We start from the raw sequence: 18,445 nt of genomic DNA, 5'->3' as shown, positions 1-18,445 counted from the left end.
ACTTATATTTCCTGGAGAGATGAACAGACATAACTGTTAGCTATGGGTTAGCAGGGCAGGGTCGGGGTGGAGGTGGTGTAGACCAGGATAAGTGAAATTAGAATGCAGAGAGGTGAGGGATGGGGGTGTACTTCCAAGTGGAAGAGATCGGGGTAGGTCTCCTTAAGGACGGTGACTTTTGATCAAAGGTTAGAAGGAGTTGAGGGAGTAAGGCACTAGGATTTCTGGAGGAAGAAAATCTCAAAAGCAATAACCATTATAACAGCATGAAGGCTAGACAGAGTGATCAGGGAGGTGAGTATAGGAAAAGAAGCTGGAGAGAGAATTCGGAGTCAACTGAGAGTCCTTGGACTGCAAGGAAATCAAAGCAGTCAATCCTAAAGGAATCAACCCTGAATATTCACTGGAAGTATTGAAGCTGAAGCTCCAATTCTTTGGCCACCTGAAGCGAAAAGCCAACTCATTAGAAAAGACCCTGATGCTGGAAAAGATTGAAGGCAAGAAGAGAAGGGGACAACAGAGGATGAGATGGTTAGATGGCATCACTGACTCAATGGACATGAGTTTGAGCAAGTTCCAGGACAGGGAAGCCTGGTTTGTTGCAGTCTGTGGGGTCACAGCGTTCTTGCCTGGAGAATCCCAGGGACGGGGAGCCTGGTGGGAGGCCGTCTGTGGGGTCGCACAGAGTCGGACACGACTGAAGCGACTTAGCAGCAGCAGTGGGGTCACAAAGACTCAGACTGAGCAACTGAACAACAGAAGAGACATTGTAGGCCACTGTAAGGATTTTGGCTTTTAATCTTCAGTAAGATGAAAGGTCATTGATGTGTTTTCAGCTGTGTGATATCTGATCTTTTGAAAGGATCACTGTAACTACTGTGCTAAAAGTAAACTGGAGGGGGCAAGCGAGGGGATAGGATGGGAGGTTACTCTGATAACCCAGGTGAGAGATAAAGATGGCTTTGAACAGTGGAGCAGGGAAGATAATGATCGGATTTGGGGTGAATTTTGAAGTCAACCGATGGACTTCGTGCTAGGTTGAACATAAGATGTGAGAGAAAGGAATTAAGGATGACTCCAAGTTCTTGGCTTCGTAAACCATTGGAAGGATAGAGAGGATCAAATGAAATGGGGAAGAACAGGTTTGGGTGGAGGAGTTTAGGTCTTGATCATCTGAAAGTTTGGAATGCCTGTTCAGAATCCAAGTACAGAAGTTAAGTAGGCAGGTGGAGGAGTCTGAAGTTCAGGGGAGAGAGTGGTCTAGAAGTACAAGTGTGGAGATGGCCAAGGATGTTTTAAATGTTTCTTTCAAATGAATAATTTAGTTACATGCTATCGCACATAATTTATGAAAAACAACTTTCCAAAAACATTTAGTGAGTTGTTCAGTTGCTAAATTCTATCCAACTTTGGTGACCCCATGGACTGTAGCCCACCAGGCTCCTCTGTTCATGGGATTTCCCAGGTGAGAATACTGGAGTGGGTTGGCTTTTCTTTCTTCAGAGGATCTTCCCAACCCAGGGATTGAACCTGCATCTCCTGTATTGCAGGCAGATTCTTTATTGCTGAGCCACTGGGGAAAGCCCATGTTTAGTCAGTAGGGTGGCATTGTTTTCTATTTTTGCAAATCAGCATCTGCTTTGATAGTCAGCTGAATTCTCATTTGCTTCCGCTGTGTACCCTGGTGCTACATCACTCATCATGTAACTTCTGGAAAACTTCACCATATACTTATAAGAGAATGAAAGTGAAAAAGACAGATAACTGAAAAGTTTTGTCTTCATGTATCGCCAAGCAGCAGAAGAGATTTTGATGCCTCTTCCTGTTACCATGATGGGGAGCTGAGAAGTAGGAGAGACTTAGAAGAAATTATTCAAAGTTCCAAATGAATGGTCAGAACTTGTGTGACTTGATTCCTGGCCAGCTTTCGTACCAAACCTGTGGTCATGGATCACATTCTAGCTGCATAACGGAAACCCGGTTGTCCCAAGTATCAGCATGATGAAAGAATGCCTCAGCAATCTAGGACTGTAGATTTCAGAGTAATGTTTAAATTGGGGCTAAATGGTTTCAGTGTTTTGCAAACCTTGAATGGAAATACACTTTGGATTGGAAACATGGGATTCCTCTTAAAGGAGTGTTGCCTCGTGGACTGTCTAGAATTGAGTCCCATCTGTGCTTTTTAGGCTGTGTGACCTCAGGCAAGTTATTTACCTCTCTGGGTTTTATCGTCTGTGAAATGGAGTAGATCATATTTATCTGAGTGAGGCTGTTGGGGGGATTGCAAGAGGCTGTGAAAGTGCCTTGTATAAACTGTCTAAATGAAACACTAAACGGTAGAGTTTTAGATACCCACTTGGGCTTGAGGTGGAAGCATTGTCTTATCTCTGAAGACAGTGGTCTTTAGTTGCCTTGCTTCTGAGGATTACCAAATAAATAGTTTCTTTTTTGAAGCAAAGCTATAGTCAAGGCAACTGTCCAATAGCTTGTTCCAGAAAAATGTATCTATTTTGTAAAAGGTTATTCAGTGATGGGTCCTACTACTCCCTTATTTGTCACCTTTGTTTAATAATTCGTAATGGTCCCTACCAGCCAGCCAAAAGCCTTACCCAAAGCAGGAAGCCAGCCAAACTAATGTTCCAGGTGCCACCGCCCGCATGTTACCAGGGAGGGTGTTGAGGGATAAGGGACTCTGCATTCACGGCCAAGTTTGCTGTCTGATACACAGACCTGTTACTAGGGCCTTTTGAAGCCAGGGCCTTGAATGACGTTATGTGGAGTGGGCAGTTCAGACCTGAAGAAGGAACTCAGATGTTGGTAGATCTGAGGGTCATAGAAAATGTTCTTTGTACCATATGCTATCTTGGTGGCTGCTCCACATCAGAAAGAAATTGAGCCTAATTTCTTGAAGTAATGTGTGCGTGTGCTGAGTCTCTTCAGTCATGTCCTGCTCTTTGTAACCCCATGGACTGTAGTGCGCCAGGCTCCTCTGTCCATGGGATTCTCCAGGCAAGAATACTGGGATGGATTGCCCATTTCCTCCTCCAGGGGATCTTCCGCACCGGGGGATCGAACCTGGCTCTCTGACATCTCGGGCATTGGCAGGTGGGTTCTTTACCACTAGCGCCACCTGGGAAGAGTAATGTTGAAATAATAAATGATGTATTTTTCACTGGCCTGAAGTCCTAAGATGTGGCTCTGGGCTGCCATGCTGGGTATCCGGTTGGCCGTTTGACCTGGCCTTCAGGTTTCGTTTCTCTTTTATGAATTTGAGGTTTTTTAACACGGCGCTCTAGTTGAGCCCCTTCGCTGGAGGTTCAAAAGTTTTATCTGCTCATCTCACAGGCAGCAGCACGTGCTTACACTAAAGCTGTAGAAACCCATTCAGATTATTTTCTTCCTTTTGGCTGTAATTAAACCCAAATTATGTCACCTTATAGGTATCAAGTTCATCAAAAATAAGACTAAAAACTTTAAAATGGGGGGGGTGCAGTATTTAATGTGGTTTGTTTTAAATGACAAAGTCTTCAAAACTTTGTCTTAGGGTAGGAGTGGGGCTATAAATTTTTGAAAGATTTTAAGTGAGTGGTTGAGAACCCAAGACTAGATTAGTGTCCAGCCTGCACCCGAGAGCAGCTTCCTGACCCAAGCATCAGAACTAACCCAGGAACTGACAGGCCTTTCTCTCCCAGGACTGCCCTCGCTGTGGGAAGAGGCAGGAGGAGACCATGGACAACACTTAGCTTCTGAGACCTCCACTCAGAGCATTACTTCCTGAGTCTAGAAGTCTCAGGCTCTGATGGAGCGTAGCAGTGCCAGAGATGATGATGATAATGACCATCCCTGGGCCGGGTGCTTTATGACCATTATTTCATTTACTTCTTTTCAAGTAACTTCCTGCAGCCCACAGAGCTTGTAAGGGTCAAAGCCTAGGTTTGAACCTAGGTCTAAATCCATAGCTTTAGCCAATGTGTATGGAATTGTGTATACATCTCAAATGTTTTCAAAATTGAACAAACAACTGAGCATCATGTAGATTGCACTGCTGCCTCCCTAGCACCACACATTCTGAGATGAGTAACCTGGTCCTGAGTGCCTGGCACTTAGTCAGTTTCCAGTTGGGAGGTGGTTTCTTCTACTCTGAGAAAGTTCAGAGTGTGCTGGTAAGCAACTAGGCAGCCCAGAGGACAGTGAGCAAGGAAGACTTCTCAGAGTCAGTGCAACCGCTGAAGAGACCAAGGTCCGAAGTTTGGTTCTCATACCCCAGAGGCGCATCCCTTTTAGTATCTGGGAGAATCTTGAACAACCCTGAGAGAAGATGGGAGGAACAGAAGAGGAAAGTGCCAACCTCACCCTGAAGTAGATGATTGAAAGTGAAAGTGAAGTCGCTCAGTCGTGTCCGACTCTTTGCGACCCCGTGGACTGTGGCCTACCACGCTCCTCCGTCCATGGGATTTTCCAGGCAAGAGTACTGCAGTGGGTTGCCATTGCCTTCTCCAGGGGATCTTCCCAACCCAGTCTCTCCCACATTGTAGGCAGACGCTTTACCATCTGAGTCACCAGGGAAGTTGAAGTAGATGATTAGGTCCTTGGAAAGAATGGAAGCTTTAGTTAAAGTAGAGAGATGGAGGCAAGGGTATTTAGACAGTGACTGTTAATCTTAGGTTCAAGCAGAAGTAGAACTGCTGAGCCTCTTTTGAGTCCCTGTCTATCAGTGGGGGCCCCAGCCTTGTCCTACCCTGTCTCACTAGCTTTTACAGAGCTGTGGGAGCAGAGGGGTGTGGGTTTGCTTCTCTTTTCCCCGGGAACGTCAAGCTCGGGGTTCACTGAAGACCTGGTAGCTCCAGGTGCCGCCAGTATGCAGTGTGCAGGCTGCCCCTTGCTCTGCGTCCGTCTGCTGGTGCTTCTTGGGAGCTTCAGTCGGGGAACGCTGGTGGTAGTAAGGCCAGGCCGCTCCCTGGGTGCCAGCTTTTGTCCCTGCTATTGCCCTCTCTGTCTGTTGAGCTCCTGCTGTATCAACATGAGGAAGCCGAGCTGTCTGTTATGTAACGGGATTGGTTGCCCCCAAGGATAATCTGTCCCTTGAAGCTCTGCAGGACATCAAAGAATCCATGAGGGGACAGGCCTGCCCCAGGGCTATTGTTGCTCACTTTCTCCTCCTCCTTGGCATCCTTGGCTCCTCCTAGGCTAGGCAGCATCCCTTTGGGCAAATCAAAATAGCTCTTATAATCCTCCAGCTGTGAGCCAAGCTCCTGATGGTTGAGGTCCTTTCAACTCCCATTTCCTCTTACCCCAGGGACACAGATACTCCCCCAGCAATAGCAGCTTCTGGTTATAAAAACTTGTTTTTCAGGGGCCCTCTGATTGTGCAGGGCAGAGGCCCTGTCCTTTTATCGCCAGTCCTGAATTAAACACTTTACGTACAGTATCTTATTTATCACATCATCTGGGCAACTATTCTGTTCTCTGCCATCATTCTGTAGATGAGGAAGTTGAGAATTCACTACAGTTCTGAGAGTCAGAATTTGAGACTAGGTACCTGACTGGAAATTCCACTGTTCAATCCTGCCTCCTAGAACCTCTTTAAAAGCAGCTTTGGTGTGTTTATATTTGGAGGCAGATGCTGGGTCCCCGTCCTGTTAGCTCCACACGAGAGGCCCCCAGGTATTAGCAGCAGTGCTGCCTGTGGGCATCCTTCATAGCCTGACGGCCTTGGCACAGCACACCGCAGCAGGGCCACCTTCTCCTTCAGGTGAGATCACCTGCATGTTGATTCCTCTTATGTCACATTGACACAGCCTCAAACATGGGCAGGCGAGGCAAGACTGGCATGGTGAGGCGCCCATAGGACCAGGGGCCAGGCAACGGTAGGCAGAAGCCACACAAGCAGACAGAGGTTAACATTGGAAAGCGGGGGACCCAAAGCACGCCCCAGGTGGGGCAGCAGGAAAGCACAGGCACCGCGGGGACAGGACAGTCTACACACCAGCACAGGGAAGGGCTCTGATGGGACTCACAGGCATCCTGTTGTCTCTGATCCCTGGGGCCTGGAAGAAGCCCATTCTCAGTGAGCTTTAGGTAAAGGTTGATGAGGATCTAAAACAAAATGCAAGGGTTACTGAGTTTCTCCCTGACCCATCTTCCAGCTCATTTACTGACCAGACTGGAGGGCTTTCATGATTTTGTCCTTGTTGTTGATACAGCTGTCTGCAGCCCTGTGTTGAGTAATTTCTGAGGCCAAGTCAGATTGGTGAGCAAGAGCCTTCTTATGGCAGACACTTGCCTAGCAGTGTTCTTGATAGCATAGACCCCACTGTTGTCCTCTAAGACTCCCAAGTTAGCCATGGACTTGAGAACACTTAATTGTAGTAGGCGTGGCTGGGGAGAAATATAGGAAACCTGCAGAGAGTGGAGGGAAAGCTTGCTGGAGAAGGTGGTGCCTTGGGCTGGTTCTTGAAGGTAGATTTAGGGGCACTTTGTAAGCCAGGTGGTAAGTGAGGTGATCACATCTCAGGGTTTGTCTGAAACTCGCCCTGGCACACTGTGGCCTTGTTGAGTATAGGAACTTGGCTGGTGAGGGGAGAGAGGACTGTTGTAGTGAAATCCCCAACTAGAGGGGCATTCGAGACCAGGGCCTGGAGAGAATGCCCAAGGTCTGTCTTGATAAACTAGGGCAGTGGCATATAAGCTCTCAGCCCCTCTTTTCATTTCCACTAGTGAGTCTTCTGTGATTTTACAGAATCAAAGGAAATGGAGACCTCCTTCAGCATTTCTAGGATTCAGAGGCATGGCAGGCCTTAAAACTGCCTGCTGAGTTTAAAATAAATCAATACCATAAAATACTGCAATGAATTTCCTAACTTTAAAGGAATTTCACTTTCAGTTAGAGGTGCCAGGGGAAAGCTGTAACTCAGCCTGCATCGTACACAGGTCAGAATTCTGTATTTTGTTTCTTTGTAAAAGAAAGTGATGTCTGGGGACTCAGGAGGAATGGATTAGAGCCACCCAGGCACACCTTAGGGCATAATGAGGAAGATGAAAATGCTTCTATTTTCCCAGACTGCACAAAGGAGCCAAATGTGGGGCCTGGACAGGTAATCTTATGAATGGTAGATAACCTTGGCTTTTTGTCATTCTGAGACCTGGCCCTGGAGAAGTAGTGGAAAGCAGGCGGGGTATATGGTATATCACGTTGGATTTTGGTATTAACCTTCTGTTCCAATGGAAGAGTCACAGATGATGTGAGCCAGTTGACTCATTCTGTGTTTACTTCCATCCTTTTGCAAAAAGGAAGCTCTTAAATATCGTGTACAGCACCCTTTTGTGTTTTTCCTTTCTGCTTTTTTCAGACATGTCTAAGACATGTCCTCCCGGAGAGTTCCAGTCTAGGGCAGAGCTAAGGCATGGACAGAAAGAGGGGAGGGCTGTCAGATCTTGGCAGAATGCATGGCCTTTCCAGCCCAGCCCAGCCTTGTACCAGACGTAAGGAGAGCTGGAAGTCACAACCAAAGACTGATTTGTTGTTAGTAACCAGATTGCAGGCTTGGATGTGATGAATGTTTGGATGGAATCGTTTGTTTGTATGGGACAGCAGAAATGAGTGTGAATATACCACACCCAAAACCAAACAACAGGGTGACTTCTACCTTCCCTCCACGAAAAAAAAAAAAAGAAGAGTTGCTTGGGAGTTTAGGCCAGTTGCCTAACCTGAAATCCAGATGTCACCACTGACGTGATCCAGAGATCATCCTCCTTCCCCCTACCCTGAGCATCTCGGGGCACGGGCACCTACCAGGCGTATCACAGAGAGCCTTCGGAAGCACATCACTCCAGCCTGGTGTTTTGGAAGCCCTGTAGCAGGAGGACAGCAGTCCCCAGAACTCCAGTTTCCCACTTGCTCTTTAGAATTTCACTGAGATGAGATGAAATGCCGTTACGGTAGTAACAGCATAGGCAGACCCAGGTGCATCTTCAGAATCCGCAGCCTCTTTCTGCACGGCCGGTGGAGTTCAGTGGCGGGAACTGGGAGTGTTGGGGCTAAGAAGTTTTCTGCTTAACAGATCCAGAATCTGTCCTGTGACACCTGCCTGCTCCTCCTCCCCGGCCCCCGCCATGGCCCCGCAGGAAGCTTGGATCGAGGCCTGAGAACTAGGAGGGGCTGCCGGGTTCCAATCCGGGCTGTCTAATACACTTACCCTAGCGTGGGGCTTTGGACAGGTCACACACGGTGGGTCCTGGATGCCTCACCCAGAAAACTAGTACTATGAAAGGACCACTCGGCCCAGCTCCGGCATGTTCAGAGGTCCACGGTGGGTGTGGTCCTAGGAGGGGGACTCCAGATTCTGGCATAGTTTCTTCCTTGTGTGTGTGTCTTGAGACTGAGGTGAAGCCCTGTGGCCTCCTGTCAGAGAGGGGGAAGGAAAGCAATTGAACTTCTCCTCAGGCTTCCCAGACCCTGGGAAAATGGGCTTCCACACCATAGTAACAGTGAGCGAGAGTCCTTCGGGGGAGTAACAGATCGTGTGAGGCCACTGTGGGACAGGAGGTGGCTCTTAGAAGAGGAAGGGGAAGTTGAGGGCCAGCAGGCACAGGAAAGGGAGAAGTGATGGCACTGGAGACGGGCTTCTGTCTCTTGAGTGGAATCGTAGACATAGCTTTGAACCAGACTAGGAAGTTGCACTTACTTGTTCCACAGGCATGTATTAAGCACCTGCTGTGTGCCTGGCATGGGCCATGGAGATGAAAATTTCTCCTGGCCTCAGTCCATCTAAACCTTAGACAGCTGAGTCTGGGAGTCCTCACTTATAAAGTGAGGTTGCCAGCACTTGCCCATAGGTTTTTCAGGAGGAGTAAATTGAAAAATTCATGTAAAACTAGCCTAGGGGTGCTGGGCACGCAGTAGGTACTCCACAGCTGTTGAGTCTTGCTGTTCTTTCATACCAGCTCTTGCTGTGCATAATATAGTAACAGAGAAGTATCTCAGAATGTGTGCAGGTTCTTGTCCCCCCTCTCCGCCCCTGCCCAAAAAAACACTGAAAATGAAACACCTTCTTGGGCTCAAGGTGACCTCCATAGACCCAGGGCCGCCTTCACAGCCTTCATTTGGTGACTGCGTCTTGCTGTATTGTGTTCTTCCTTCTCTTTGTAATCAGCTTCTGATTAGTTGACTGATGGGTCTAGCTCTTCTGGGTCTTTATTTGCATTTTCACTCTGCTGTAATTATGTCTCAAGAACATAGCATTTTGTTTTTGCATTTACTTTTGCTTTTCAGAGCTGAAAACTTGTGCAGTGTCCTGTCACATGGGTAGGCTGGTTGTTCTGACAAAGAGCATCTTTGTCAGCTCTGGCATCACTTTTTTTCTTTTTTTAATAGTTATACATCAGAATCATGATTGTTGGCTATGAAATTGATTTTGAGAGCCACCCAATTTGTAAATTGGGAAATACTCTGTATTGGGGGTTAAGGAAAGGAATACTGAGGAAGGAGGTGAAGAGAGAAGGTCTGTAGTCTGTTGCCTTCGGGTTTCTAAGTGCAAATACCAGAAGCAGAGGGGTGGCCCTTCCCTTAAGTTCAGCCCTTCAGCTGTCCTGTCACACCTTGGTTTGAACTTTGTATAGGCCTTGGAGTGGAGAATGGCCCCACCTGCCTTCCACAGATCTCCTTTCTGGAACCCAAGAGAGCCTGAGTCCTTTTTTGCACTTGTTTAACAAATGCTTAAGAAGAGCTTTTGCAGCTTGCTGCTGGTCTTATATGCACTGTGTTTGCTTCTGAATAGCATCAGGCCTGCTGCAGCCTGGAGCCTTTATCATCTGTCAGGCGTGGTGGGGGAGGTGCCAGGGAGCGCCTTCTCTCACCTAAACTTACTGAGCACAGGCTGTTTGCCAGATTCATCCCCTCCCCATTTACTGTCTTGTTAAATCCTCACATGGGCGGCTTCCTAAGTGCTGTGTCCACGCTGCTCCCACAGGGCACATGGCTAGTGCCCGCCAGCTCCAGGCTACAGCTCGGGCATCCATGCCCTTTTCCATCGAGCTTACAAAGATGTGGCAACACAGTGGTGTCTCGGTGCTCCCAGGAACTCAGGACCATGTGCTGGCTTTTTGTTGAAGAAGTAGTGGCAACAGTAGGATGTGTGACTTCAGGTGGCCCTTGGAGAGAGGAGAGCAGGCAAGGTCTTCTGAGCAGGAGTGTGAGCAAAGACAGACCACTGGGGATCTGTGGAAGGAGCAGATCTTTGGGTTGGTCCACGCAGAGGCTCAAGTTGGAGAGGAAAGTAACGCCAGTCTGCCAAGAGCCTTGAATGTTGGTCTAAGGAGAGTGAACCTCATCCTGCAGAAAAGGTGGCAGTGGTGTGCCCTGCTCGGGTTTTGACAGATGAGTCTGTCGCAGAGATAGAGAGGGAGATGAGATGCTGCACCCAAAAGTCCCTGTCTTCAGAAGGTACAAGGCCTGCCCTGCGAGTAGAGACCCTGTGCTCCCGTTTTTGCTTTTGAATCTGATATGCTGATACACCTAGGTTTGAATCACAGCTCTGCCTCTTATCAATGAAGTGCTTTGGGCAAGTCACCTAACTTCTCTAGGCCCCTATTTCCTTATCCATTAAATGATGCCCATTTAACACTGATGCTTACTGTATACTGTTGGGAGGACTAAATGCACAAGAAACATGAAGAGAGCCCAGTGCAGTTTCTCGCTCACAGCAGGAGTTCAGTAAGTGGTGGCTGCCTCTGTATAGTTCCTCGTTGTGTTTGTTTTTGCCAAATCTCTCAGGCTAATCATTCGTTTTTGCTTCATTTCTCACTAACAATTTGCATTGCCCTTCTTTTCCCTAAGAGAGTGCCAAGCCTTTAGCAAGTGCCCCTCGTGAGTTCCCCTCAACACACTGGGCTTCAGACTTCTTGCTGTAACCAGAGTCCATATGGTCTCCTTTGGCCCAGACCACTCTGGGTACGACCTGTGCCGTTCACAACCACAAATTGTTCCATCCCCATATGGTGAGCCTCCTCTCCCCTTTAGCTCTGACAGCTCCTTAGACATCTTCCTCCTGGCTAAGGGCCCAAGAGGTGAGGAGAACTCTCCCGGGAGCCCACCCTCTCCCCTGAGCCCTTTCTCTGCTAATCACAGCAGCCACATCTGAACCCCAGTCTCTTTAGGGGCCAATTGAGGCTGTCGGCAGCTTTCATTTCATCCTCGCACTTATTTAATAAGTCGAGGGGGGTGGAATTAGGGTATCTCCCTAGCTGACTGCCAATTACCAGGGCTGTTTCTGGAGACAAAAAAGTTCCCCCTTAGTTTGTCTTGAATGAGTTCCACCTGGACCTGTTCACCACCTGAGCTGGTTTAGGGAGATCCCCAACCCCCAGACCCTGACAGCCCACTGAATTCTCCAGGCCAAAAAGACTGGGTTTAATTGGATCTGGGTCCTCAGACCCAGGTGGGTGACTGCACGCAGATCCATAGAGACCTCCAAATCGCAGAATCTTAGGTCTTGCCCCATGGTTCTTCTTTTCGTACATTTGGCAAACATATAAATACTAGCAGCATGCTTCAGGGAATGAGAAGGTTTAAGACAGTATTGATCAGGTCAGCAGTGGTCACACCACAAACACTGCTGTAATATGAACGAGTCTCCATGCTACAGTTGCATGGTACTCTTGGCTGCCCTGACTGAATTTGGGACGTTCCTGAGATAAAGATGCCTTGTGTTTGCATCCACACACCATCCTGGCTTTAAGCTCTGCTCACTCCCTGTCTCCCTGTAGCTGTGCCTTTCTGTATATTGGGCCTGCCACTTGCTGCCATGAGAGCATGGGCCCTTGTTCTGCTGCATGGGGCACAGCTTGAGCTCAGCTGACTGACGTGCATAGAGCCCACCTCCTCTTAGTGACATTTGTCCACTGTAAGGGCATCTTGGGTTCCACTTGAAAGCCTGTAGGAGACGGGCCTCACCATCCCACTGCTCTGTGTGGAGGGGCCCTGGTGCAGGAGCTGGAGTCGCCCTCCCACCCTGACCCCCAGCGCACAGTGCCCAGTCCTCCTTTGCCTGAGACGCCCCCATGCTGCCTTCTAGCTAGAGGGTTTCCTCAGTGGAGACGGAGCCTACAAAGCTCATCTTGGTTCTCAGTACTCCTTGGGTCCTGGACTCCTCAGACTCTGCGTGTTGAGGATATTTCCCCAGAAAAATTCACATGACTCACATACTCTGAGATGTGTCCTGTGCCTTCAGGAGGGTTTCTGCCCATTCTTGAGGTTAGAAGGACCCCTGGTCCCAAGCCCCTCAGCACGTGGAGAAACTGGGTCCCGAGAAAAGAGTTTGGGGGCGGGCTTGATGAGACTGGGAGCCAGGTTCCCCGCCTGTGCTCTCGCCACCAGGCGGGTCAGTGTCTCAATAGACTGCCACGTGGGGGTACGCTCCTCCGGTTGTGTTCGTGCTGTCACAGCCTGGGTGACAGTCTGCCTTTCGGAGAACTCACGGGGCACTTGCACTGGATGCGCATCAGTAGGCGAGGAGGATGTGAAAATGGGAGGGATGGTTTCTTAGGCAAAGTGAAGGCCTCTGGCTGCACAGGGGCTGCTGCTTAGTTCCTCACGGGGCTGCCCTGTCCCGCCGCCTGTTTCCACAGTCCATGTCCTCCCAGTGTGGAGAATGGGAGGCGCTAGGTATGAACCCACAGCCTCTTGAGCCATGTCAGCTAAGGGGACTTGCTGGACGTTTTTTGGCAGATGGCTGGGCCTAGAAGAAGGCTACAGCGGGACTTTAAGATCTGGGAAATATGCAGAGTTGAGGCCAAATCCAAGTCTTCCAGTCCTTCTCGTTAACCTTTTACTGTGACTGACTTAGACTGGGGACATTTTATGAAGCCAGGCTGCTCCAGCTAGCCACAGCCAGGTTTCAGGCTCCGTCTCAGTTGACGCAGACTTGTTTGTAGTCTGTGGGCTGTCTTCTTTCCCGTGAGAGCCAGCGTTCTGTGGTGAAGTCAGTAAGAGGGGTAGTCGTGGAGGAGCCTCCTGATTCCGTCGCTGGTAGGCTGTTGTTGTGTCAGGAAAACCCTTCGTCCCTGTATGCCCACTTCTTTCTGAGGGTATGGGGATACCAGACTGGGGGAGCATAGTGTAGCATGGGAGAAAAACAGCACCAGCCAAACCCCAGCTTGTCCCTTTGCAGCCACTGGAGTCTGGAGAGGTGGCCAGCCTCCTGGGGTGGGGTGAGCATCCATCTTTGCACCTGGCTTGCTGGATGTTCAGTCAGAACTCAACCAGAGGCAGGGGTTTCAAAGCCATATTTTTATGTTAAGCTCCTGTCGTGTTGAATGAATGAGTCCATGAAGTTCGTAAATTAATTTTTTATTGCCATGTGCTAACTCCCAGTTCCTATCAATCACGCAATATTCCAGCTCCTTCTGCACTTGGCAACCTGAGAGGCTCCAGGGAAGCACGGAACTGCCCCTTTCCCACAGGAAGCTTGTTTTTAGGGGGTGATGAGAAGATGTGGAGCGTGGTTAGTGGGAGGGTCTCTGGTCATCCTGTGCCTGCTCACCAGAGAACAGAGAAGAGTCCCTGAAGTGGCCGGGCCCCTGGGAATGCTTCCCGGAGGAGGCATGCACCATCTGAGCTGATAGCAAGGGGCAGGGAAGGAAGCGGTACAACCAGACCTGCGGTTCTTGAGGCCCAAAGGAAGATGGATCCTCAGAGCAGGACAGACGCTGTCGCCTCCAGAGAAGACTGACACGAGGCCAGTTCGTCTTGTCTGGAGTTTTTGCCTGAGTGGATAAGAGATGTTGGTTTGGGGGATGTCTTTGAGGCTTGTTTAGGTTTCTGCTGTGTGTCTCACTGAGCCCATCACTGGGCTTCACACCTGAAAAATAGACGTTTCCACACTGTAAGTTGAGAAAACTGAGACTTGACTGAGCTGGGGTGTAAACTTTAGATCTTTCTACTTTAAAACCCAGGCCCTTGACAGAGCACTGACTGTGCCAGTCTGTAACCTGTGCTCTTTGAATGGCACTCCTGCCACACTGGGGACCTGCTCCTGGGCTTCTGCCTTGTTTTGGTCCCCTGGTCAGGACTCAGAGGCCACAGAGTCCAGCGCCAAGGCCTTCCAGGTTGTCTAAACCTGCTGTGAAGCTCCTGCTGGGTAGGCTTTGGTGCTCTCTGAACTTTCCCTTTCCTTGACACCGTGCCCTTTCTGGGTACCTGGAAACATCGTTATCCCATTTGTAGTGTCTGCTCCATTTTCTTTTACCCTGACGATAGGACCTCGACCTCATATGCTGTGCTATGACGTGTCCACAGTACAGTCGTCCCCGGTTTTGCCCTATGCTGAGCACCAGTATTGGCTTAGCCGAGCCTCAGAGAAGTGATATGCCAGAAAGCTTGGCTCCCTGGCCTCAGTCCCTCTGACAGATTAGACACTAGTCCAGGAGCCGCTGACAGCCCCCCATTCTCCCCCTCGTCCCCCCGCCGCCCCCGCTGGCCAGGGCTGGCATGTTGATATCTTTAATGAAAAGCCAGCTGTCCAGTATGTAAAACAAATGAAAATGACTCCTTTTGAAGCTAATCCTGCTTAGAACGAGAGGCTAGCCCTCTGTGACCCTGAGATTACCTTGCCTCTGAGCTTCCCCAGAATGATATGCTGGAAATGAATAACCTGAGCCTCGATGCGCTTATCCATAAAATGGAGATAATTCCTACAGGGTCCTTTGCCTGAACAAAAGGAAGCTTTGTATAGCAGGCCTTGCACGATGTCTAGTTTTTTCACAAACATCATTAACTGCAGTGCTAAGACCACCAGCTAGGACGTTGGGAGAGCTTAGGTAAGGGTGAATTCTTGGCTTCCCACCCAATGACACCACGATTTGTGTATGCCAGTCAGGTGACTATTTTCTGATAAATACATGAGAGGCAGAGAAGAATAGAGAGAACCAGAGTTTCAATTTGAATCCCAGTCAACCCTTTACATCTTTTTGGTTTTTATTTCAAATCCTAAAAGGTGATTCTGTTAAAGTGCTGCACTCAATATGCCAGCAAGTTTTGGAAAACTCAGCATTGGCTACAGGACTGGAAAAAGTCAGTTTTCTTTCCAATCCCAAAGAAGGGAAATGCCAAAGAATGCTCAAACTACTGCACAGTTGCACTCACTTCACACGCTAGCAAAGTGCTCACAGTCCTTCAAGCTAGGCTCCAATAGTACGTGAACCGAGAACTTGCAGATGGATTTAGAAAAGGCAGAGGAACCAGAGATCAAATGCCAACATCTATTGGATCATAGAAAAAGCTAGAGAATTCCAGAAAAACATCTACTTCTGCTTCATTGACTACATTAAAGCCTTAGACTATGTAGATCACAACCAACTGTGAAAAATTCTTAAAAAGATGGAAATACCAGACCACCTTACCTGCCTCCTGCGAAGCCTGTATGCAGGTCAAGAAAAAACAATTAGGACTGGACATGGAACAACACACTGGTTCAAAAATTGGAAAGGAGTATGTCAAGGCTGTATACTGTCACCCTGCTTATTAACATATGCAGAGTACATCGTGCAAAATGCTGGGCTGGATGAAGCACAAGCTGGAATCAAGATTGCCGGGAGAAATATCAATAACCTCAGATATGCAGATGACACCACCCTTCTGGCAGAAAGCGAAGAGAAACTAAAGAGCCTCTTGATGAAAGTGAAAGAGGAGAGTGAAAAAGCTGGCTTAAAATTCAACATTCATTTGCAGCCAGTTAAGCCAACTGTGCTCTTTTCCCCATAGGGGCCCAGTGTGCAGTGGCTGCAAATAGCAGCCTCCTTGGTAGTGTATGCAACCTGCTGCCTGTACAGGTTGCCCTAAGGGACCTTGGAGACAACTCTTCCTAGTGGGCATTCATGACTGGCCTGCTGTTTCCCAATCTAGACTCCAGACAGGTATGCGCGGTGCCTTTGGAAAGCCCCAGAGCACAGTGGCCAGGGTCCACATTGGCCAGGTCATAATGTCCATCCGCACCAAGCTGCAGAACAAGGAACATGTGATTGAAGCCCTCCGCTGGGCCAAGTTCAAGTTCCCTGGCTGCCAGAAGATCCACATCTCTAAGAAGTGGGGATTTACCAAGTTCAACACGGATGAATTTGAGAACATGGTGGCAGAAAAGCGACTCATCCCAGACGGCTGTGGGGTCAAATACATCCCTAATCGTAAAGAATCCCAAAGAATTGATGCCTTTGAACTGAGGTGCTGGAGAACACTCTTGAGAGTCCCTTAGACAGCAAGAAGATCAAACCAGTCAACCCTAAAGGAAATCAGCTCTGAATATTCACTGCAAGGACTGATGCTGAAGCTGAAGCTCCAACACTTTGGCTACCTGATGGAAGAGCTAACTCATTGGAAAAGACCCTGATGCTGGGGAAGATTAAAGGCAGGAGGAGAAGGGGATGACAGAGGATGAGATGGTTGGGTGGCCTCACCGACTCAATGGACGTGAGTTTGATCAAATTCTGGGAATGGTAGAGGACAGGGAAGCCTGGCGTGCTGCTGTCCATGGGGTCACAAAGAGTTGGACACAACTGAGCAACTGAACAACAACCACCCTTTACCAACCATTTAACCTTTTACAACTTGATATGTAACCTCTTGAGACTAAAATCCCTCATCTGTAGGAGAGCCTTTTTCATGGATAGATGTGTCTGTAGAGTAGAGTATTGTGAGGACTGTGGCTCAGTTGTTCCCCACTCAGCTTAGCAGCACAGAGCAAGGACTCTTGTGTTTCAGATTTCTAGGTCCCTGGACTTCAAAAATCCACCTTTAGGCCTGAGCAGGTTGAAAGGTGCTGAGGATACCTTTGCCACCATCTGCCTGTCCTTGGGGCAAAGGCGTGGCCATGAAAAGCTACCCTCCCCCCTCCACCACCACCCTGCCTGGCCTTATTCTTAAATTTCCGTTATGAAAATACAGTGAGTGAGTGACGTTGCTCAGTCGTGTCCGACTCTTTGCGACCCCATGGACTGTAGCCTACCATGCTCCTCCGTCCATGGGATTTTCCAGGCACGAGTACTGGAGTGGGTTGCCATTTCCTTCAGAGGATCTTCCCGACCCAGGGATTGAACCCGGGTCTTCCGCATTGTAGGCAGACACTTTACCGTCTGAGCTACCAGGGAAGTCCATTAAACAACTTGGAAACATAGAAAGTTCCCAAATTAAGCTTTGACTCCAGATGAGTTAGAGAGAGAAAGATAACTAATAAGGTAGAGAGCTCCCCCTCCATGCCCCACTGCTGGGAATCCTCACCCCTCACAGCTGACCCCAGAGGGCAAATAGATTCCCTGTTTGTTAGGAGGGAAAAAGAGGTTTGGGTAATGTAAGTGGCTGAGGTGAAAGTGCCAAGTTAAAGTGTAGCTGTGGCTCCCAGATAGTTTTCAATCCTGTGATTGCCAGACTTACATGTTTTGAAGGACAGTAGAGTTTAAAAGCTGAGAACTGGAGATAGGAGATGGAAGACAACTTTTTAAACCACTCCCATTTACTTTTCATTATCATTTCATCAAAGAAGTGACATTTTGACCAACATAGGAAAGCCATACCTTTAGGATAAAGGGTAATCGTCTATTCACCCGGCTGTTCCCAGTCTGTGAGCCGAGGACTAGGGGAGGGAGTTGGCTGTGTGAGCCTGTTCTGTCCCCAGCCCCATGGCTGCCTGCTCCTACCTCTGCTTTCCCCAGCTTTTGTTCTCCAGCCCGCTGATGGCCTTAACGGGAGCAGTTTGGTTCCTCAGCTTCCTCGGACAGACCAGACAACTGCTTGGCTGGCAGAGAAAGCTGCCAGAAGGCTGTTCACTGCCTGGTTGGCACCACAGCCCCTTTGTGCTCTGGACCCCAGACCCATGCAGAAGAGGTACTTCAGCCAAGCCTTCCACAATTCTTTTCTGAGTGAGTCTGTTTATAGGCGAAGGGATTAAATGGCTTTTAAACTCTACTTAAGCTCTTCTTGTCTCTCTAGGGAGGGATGTTACATGTAATAAAAAGCAGGAGCTTTGGAGTGAGTCAGAGCTAGGCTCAGCCCTTTTCTCCGCCACTTATTAGCCATGCAGATCTTTTCTCTGGACTTTCATTTCCTTGTCTCTGAAACTGGGGCCACGACAGCTCCTACGTAGTATGGTGGTTGAGTGAGAGGAGGCAATAGATGTAAAACATGTGTGTCCAGTGAGTAGGAAGCAGCATGTAAGAGGATTGACAGCCTTACTAAGTTGTTACCTATGAACGTGGCCTACATTTATATGTCGTAGAACATGCCTGGTACATAATCAGTGCTGACCAAGTGATTGCTGTTACAATCATAGAGAAATAAGGAAGTCGGATGTGCTGAGGGAACTTAGTTCTAGAGCTAACGTAAAAAGGGGAAGAATTTGGCATCACCTTCCTGGGCACCTTCCCCCCAGAAGACATCTCAAATACAGACTGTTAGAGCCAC

General features: G+C 48.7%; 1 non-coding gene across 1 annotated transcript; it reads left to right on the top strand.

Moving 5' to 3' along the window:
* Positions 1–15,718: 15,718 nt before the first annotated feature.
* LOC133259992 (small nucleolar RNA SNORA70) lies at positions 15,719–15,853 on the top strand. Its single transcript, XR_009740651.1, has one exon. It is a non-coding gene; the product is annotated as a small nucleolar RNA SNORA70 (small nucleolar RNA).
* Positions 15,854–18,445: the final 2,592 nt, after the last annotated feature.

The sequence above is a fragment of the Bos javanicus genome, chromosome 13 (assembly GCF_032452875.1).
Source record: "Bos javanicus breed banteng chromosome 13, ARS-OSU_banteng_1.0, whole genome shotgun sequence".
NCBI classification, from domain to species: Eukaryota; Metazoa; Chordata; class Mammalia; order Artiodactyla; family Bovidae; genus Bos; species Bos javanicus.
This window is presented reverse-complemented; position numbering and strand designations above follow the sequence as displayed.